This window comes from Quercus lobata, chromosome 9 (assembly GCF_001633185.2).
Source record: "Quercus lobata isolate SW786 chromosome 9, ValleyOak3.0 Primary Assembly, whole genome shotgun sequence".
Classification (NCBI taxonomy): domain Eukaryota; kingdom Viridiplantae; phylum Streptophyta; class Magnoliopsida; order Fagales; family Fagaceae; genus Quercus; species Quercus lobata.
In genome coordinates, this window is record NC_044912.1 from 4143936 (window position 1) to 4149895 (window position 5960).

The window sequence follows — 5960 nt, forward strand, 5'->3', positions numbered from 1 at the left end:
TCATGCTTGTGTGTAATTGAATTCTCTACCACTATATATGTTGCGTCTAGCCTTGGTTGAAACCAATGTTGCAGAGTAGAAATTCATTATTATATGCCCGAAAAGACTAGATCTTCTTAAATTTGAATTCATTATGCAATTTTCTTCCTTCCATTACCAAACAAGAGAAGGTATTCTTAATTTATTTATCTTCTCATCAGCAACCTCTTAACCAATTTGAGCCAAGTTTTTCTATTGGAAATTTCTTTAATGCCACTCATAAGACACAAATGCTGTCAAGAAAAAATATAATATTTTGCATTGTGGGAGAAAATAAAAACAACAATCAAAGTATACCAAAACTTTGAACAAGTACGAGAAATTTTAATTCCTATCTTAAAATGTTAATAAATTGCATGCAGACGTTTGACATAAATTAGTCCAAAAAAGGTGCAAAGATAGCCTTTTTTTCTGCCTTTGGTTTTTTGGTACAAAAATGCAGTAAGAGTTGGCTGGTAGTAAAGTTACAAGCCCCAAAAGATGTTCATAAGACTTTGAAGCGAGTAGCAGCAGGGCCATTGCCTTTGCAGTGACTCCCCCAAGCACAGCATATATGAACCACTAGCGTTTTCCAACTTCCATGCACTAGTGGTCTTCAATCAGCTTTTGTTAATGCACTTTGAACGGTCAGGGATTGAGCTTCCATTCAGTTTCAAATGGCAGTAACTACAACAGACTATAATAATTATTCCTGCCAAAACTTGATTTTGCTGCATAGGGACAAAACCAATCCATTTGCAATCTCTTTGCTAGTGCTCCTCAACTGTTAGTAACTCCTCCACAACTAGATACACTAGTGCTGGTACTCACTCTCCAGCAGTTACTTTGATCCACCACTTGTATATCATAGGCTTTTGAATACCTGCAAAACAAAAGATTTAGAGCATTAGCACTTCATAAGCAGACTGTTTTGCACTTGTAAACTTCACTTTATTGCAGAGATTATGAAAAACAATCTAGAGAATATTCTAGTTTATGAAATTCTGGATCCTCCATCTATTGAGCCAACCATTGCTTCAAAGAGGAAGGACAAAATGAAATTGGTTCTATGGGTCAAATCTGACCCAAACCATACATAACGAGCAAGACTGCACTTTGGCAATAAATAATCAAAGCACACTTAGTACAATCCACTATGTTTCATTTCCACTAATCTGTTTTAATGGCCATGTACTCTTGCCAACACTTTCACACAAAAACACATATTCAAAGAAAGCTACAAGCTCCGCAGATTTCTCCATCTAAGAGCCATGAAACTCTGATGAGAATCCATTACCTGATCCCTTACTTCCAACGCATGCAGCAATTGGTAGGCTATTTTGATCAAATATCGTCCATGTGTTACATGAGGCCATATCAGTGTATCAGTTGAAATTTGAGCAGCCACTTCAGGAGAGTATAGCTCCCTAACCAGGTCCTGTTTCCAAGTCAAAGAAGCTAACTTCAAATACTTATTAACAGAAGCAGATTGTTTCGACTTCCTTAAGGATATCCCAAAATATAATACAAAAAAATGGAAATACTTCAAAAAAGAATGATTATTAAAGCATAGCATCTTGCCACTATGAAACATAATGCATCAGTCTAAATAACAAAACTAATCAGAAAGTTTTTGAGAGAACTTAAATTCTAGATATAATAAAACAACGGTAAAAACTAGAACAAGAAGCCTTACCAATCCAAGTAGGCTACCTGACGCAGGACAACCAGAACAAAATTGAAATAACAATAAAATAAAGGGATATGACCTAGAAGTTAGCACCTAGGCCTTGCTTGGATTATTAAAGCGTAGCATCTTGCCACTATGAAACATAATGCATCAGTCTAAATAACAAAAATAATCAGAAAGTTTTTGAGAGAACTTAAATTCTAGATATAATAAAACAACGGTAAAAACTAGAACAAGAAGCCTTACCAATCCAAGTAGGCTACTTGACGCAGGACAACCAGAACAAAATTGAAATAACAATAAAATAAAGGGATATGACCTAGAAGTCAGTACCTAAGCCTTACTTGGAGTCAACACCAAGCGGGAAAACCACTAAGAGTCAACACCTAGGGTGGACCTGGAGTCAGCCTCAGACCAAAAGAGACTAAATGGCCATTTTTTCATTTATCAAAATATCAAATATCTTCTCAAGGAGTACAATAGGTTGCTTATAAAGGATTGCTAAACCCTAGTTCTAATTGGCTAGGAAACCTTAATTGCCTTATTACAAAAATAACCTTATTTCCAAATTAAAATACTAATAGCCTAATAAACTACTAGGACCTAAAACATAAAAATACAATTGACTTGCAAACATAAATAATACTAAATAATAATCTTTTTGCGTCTTCTGCATCACTACCTTCTCCGATTTTCAACCTTGTCAGCACAGTTGCTTACGCACTAGATGATATGATTAGCAATTTATAGTTAAGTCTGCTGTATGGGCAGAACTCTACTGTCTACTGTTGTCTTTTACTTCTAATTCTACTTGAGTCTCTTTGACAGGCTATAACCTAATTAAGTTACGATTTGGAGATAGGTCTCTTGGTTTGTTTCATCATGTGAAATAGGCACAGTCAGCTTTGCCTGCTCATGATCCGAAATTGGCATGGACAACTTGCAATGAATAATTTAATTCAGAGCAAAAGTTTTTAAAAAGGTGGAGAAACTTTCAAGTACATCAAGAGGCAAAAGCACAAAAGTCTTATGGTAAAAACTTACATAATCAAAGAGCCGCTACATGTTAAAAGAAATTTAAACTGTTAATATTATAGATTAATGAGGAAATTCATGTCGCAGCACCCATTTTCTTTCAAACTACACTGATATATATATATATAATTAAAAAAAAAAAAATTATGAAACTCCTAAATGTTTTAAAAGAATAAGGAAACCGGGGGGGGGGGGGGAATATCTAATAACAAAAAGTAGAGAAAGAAGGGATTGCAATATTATTAAGGTCTCACCAATGTTCCTACACAGGCATTACATAAGACAATAACATGTATCATGATTTCATGGCTAAGGCCACTCAAATATACTTACTATTCAATGCTCTATTATGGTAGATCATTGATTCATTGTAACATGTCCAACAATCGAGTAATATATAGTTGTTCATAGCATTGTTTTGGTAATAGATAAAATTGGAATCAAATGCTTTTTACCTTGAAGATTGTCTCTTGCGAGAGCTTTTTATATAGTTGGTTACTGCACATCTATGAACAAGCTTAGGTTCCTAATGAAGATAGCTTAAGCAAATTACCAAAAACATAACTGATGCTATGGCCTATGGATCAATCAATTATGTACAATGTTGATGATATTTGGATATATCAAGAACTCGGTTGAATGATTTGGTCAATGATTTGCATATCCACATTAATTACTCATAAAAGTACGTTATGATCAAGCTCCTATTGTTTGAAATTTGAACATTCACTAACTGAGATTTGATTCTAAAGTTTGTTGTATTATGAGAATTACAGTAACGATGTCCTCAAACATGCTAATACAAATGATTTTAATAACTTTTATAATTGCTATCCTACATTAAAATAATAAAAATTTCAAAGAAAAAGAAACAAGGATAGAAAAATCAGCTGAACTCTTAAACAGATAAAGTGCATTTTCTTTGGTTGAAGGTTATTACAAAACCATAGAAAATCTTCTATGAGGAAGCTAGATGCTATGTCTTTCCAAACTAATCATTCTAATTGTGATCTATACATGAACAAGAGTGCAGATTTTACCCTGCAATCTATTAGATTGAGTGAAAATCAGAAGCATACGTGCATGCACTTGTCTTCTCTCTTGGCCATGTGACAGTTTCTCCTCATGAACAAGTCCAACTATCCTACATCAATGGGGCAACCAACACAAATCACTGAACCAAAATTACCCTAATCATTGTTTATTTTATAAAACTATTTTTTCTTTTTCTTTTTTTTTGGGATTAAAAGAGTAGCTTCAAGAATGGGGATGATTCTTTTACAAACTGAACCAATCCATAAGATTTAATAATACGCATATTAAATTAACTAGGTGTACTACTATGTGTTTTTTGATCAAGGAAACAGACCAGATGAGAGCTGGAATAAGTGCCAATAATGAAGCTAAAGCACAGCTAGTAAAATTATATTTTGAAGTTAAACTTAATTAAGTAAAGGTGTCCAAAGGAAAGAAAAAAATATAGTGCAGCAATCAGCAAAACTTTAAGAAAAAATATAATTGATTAAGAAAAAAGGACAAGAAGTTCAACAATCTTTAATGATTCTTTTGTTGTAATAAGTGCCAATAATGAAGACAAGCTGCAGCTAGCAATATACTATTTAGAATTTAAAATTAAATCAAACATAAGTTCAAGCATATGCCAAAGGAAAGGAAAAAAGATGATGCAGCAACCAACAAAACTAAGAGTAAGAAGAAAGACAATGACTTAGAGGTAATCAATTTTTGTATGGGTTAAGTAAGAGGCAAATTCTCTGTGCAATGGTTTTTCAAATCTTGATTTTGTACCACACTTTTGCTTGACACATTCATTTTTGGAGAAGCAGAATTCTGCAGACTTCAGCTTCAACTTCAGCACATGCCTCCCTCCACTCACTAACTCAATACCAATAAAACCCCCAAAATACAAGATACAATGAAATTGAAAGATTTAAATACATCAAAATTTGACATTGAATCAGCCAACGCTCTAAGATCCTAACACAAACAAAATGGTACTTAATGCTTTTAGCTATGAAGATTGTCTCCTGTGAGAGCATCTTAAATAGTTGGTGGTTTCACATCTATTAACATATAGGTACAAGCATCATAGGTTTCTAATGAAGATAGTTTAATCAGATTAGAGGAAATTTTGCATTTCCAAATAAATTTCTCATAAAAGTAAGTTATGATCAAGCTCCTCATAGTTTGAATTTAGGAACATTCACTAACTACGATGTGATTCTAAAGTTTGTTGCATTGTGACAATTACAATAACAATGTCCACAAAGTTTCTAAAATGCATATAAACAATATTTTAGTAACATTAAAAACTGTTGTCCTAGTTTAAAATAATAAAAAATTCAAATTTATTCAATTCTCAGAATTTTTTACTCTTTCATTGATATTTAAATATTTTAAAAAAATAATAAAAAATCAACTTATATTGAGCTGGACTACTCATTAGTTCCAAAATTTTTGGGAGAAATGCTTAATTCTTGTTGTTAGATGTATTATAAATAAAAATTTGATGTACTGTTATTAGTATTCTTGATGCTTATCTCAAAAATAAAATAAAATCAAATGCGTAATGCTGTAGGAAGAGTTGTTTGAAACATTTTAAATAAAGAAATATGTTAAATTAAATTACCTATTTTGTAAATGCCATCCAGAGATATTGGCAACTTCTTTCAAAGCATCTTTCCACCTTTGCACCTCCTTTAGATTCTTCTTAAAACGGATTTCATGTTTAACAAAGGCTCGAACTGTGTTCCTTTGTATCCGTATATCAGATGGATCCACTTTGTAGAAAATTGCCTCTGAAACTGAGGAAAGCGTCATGTTTCCATGTTGCTGTTGAAGGACATGATGACCAATCTTTTTGGGTACTCATGAAAGCTGCTGAAAATATACCGGTAAATCTTGAAACACAAAATAGATTTTTTTTTAAAAAAAAAGTACTATCAATTAAGACTGAAGAAAAAAAATTAAATGGAAAGATAAATTAGAGAAGAAGAAAACCATTTGATGCGTATTTTTCATTTCAAAGAGGGAATAATATGAGAGAAATAAATGAGATGGGTGTGTGCAAAAGTGAAAACTTACTTATTTGTGAAATGGAATTGCAGTACTGATCGTGAAAGCTAGAAAGCCTCTTGAAACATTAATTCCCTCCTTAATTAAGGAATAGGCACTGTAATTTCACACAGAGGCCTGGGGA

The 5960-nt window shown here is 32.8% G+C and overlaps 1 long non-coding RNA gene across 1 annotated transcript; it reads right to left on the reverse strand.

The window, feature by feature from the left end:
* Positions 1-405: 405 nt before the first annotated feature.
* LOC115960128 lies at positions 406-5960 on the reverse strand. The gene is made up of 4 exons (XR_004085095.1): positions 5846-5960; positions 5391-5638; positions 1316-1456; positions 406-901 (listed from the first exon to the last, which is right to left on the reverse strand). It is a non-coding gene; the product is annotated as an uncharacterized LOC115960128 (long non-coding RNA).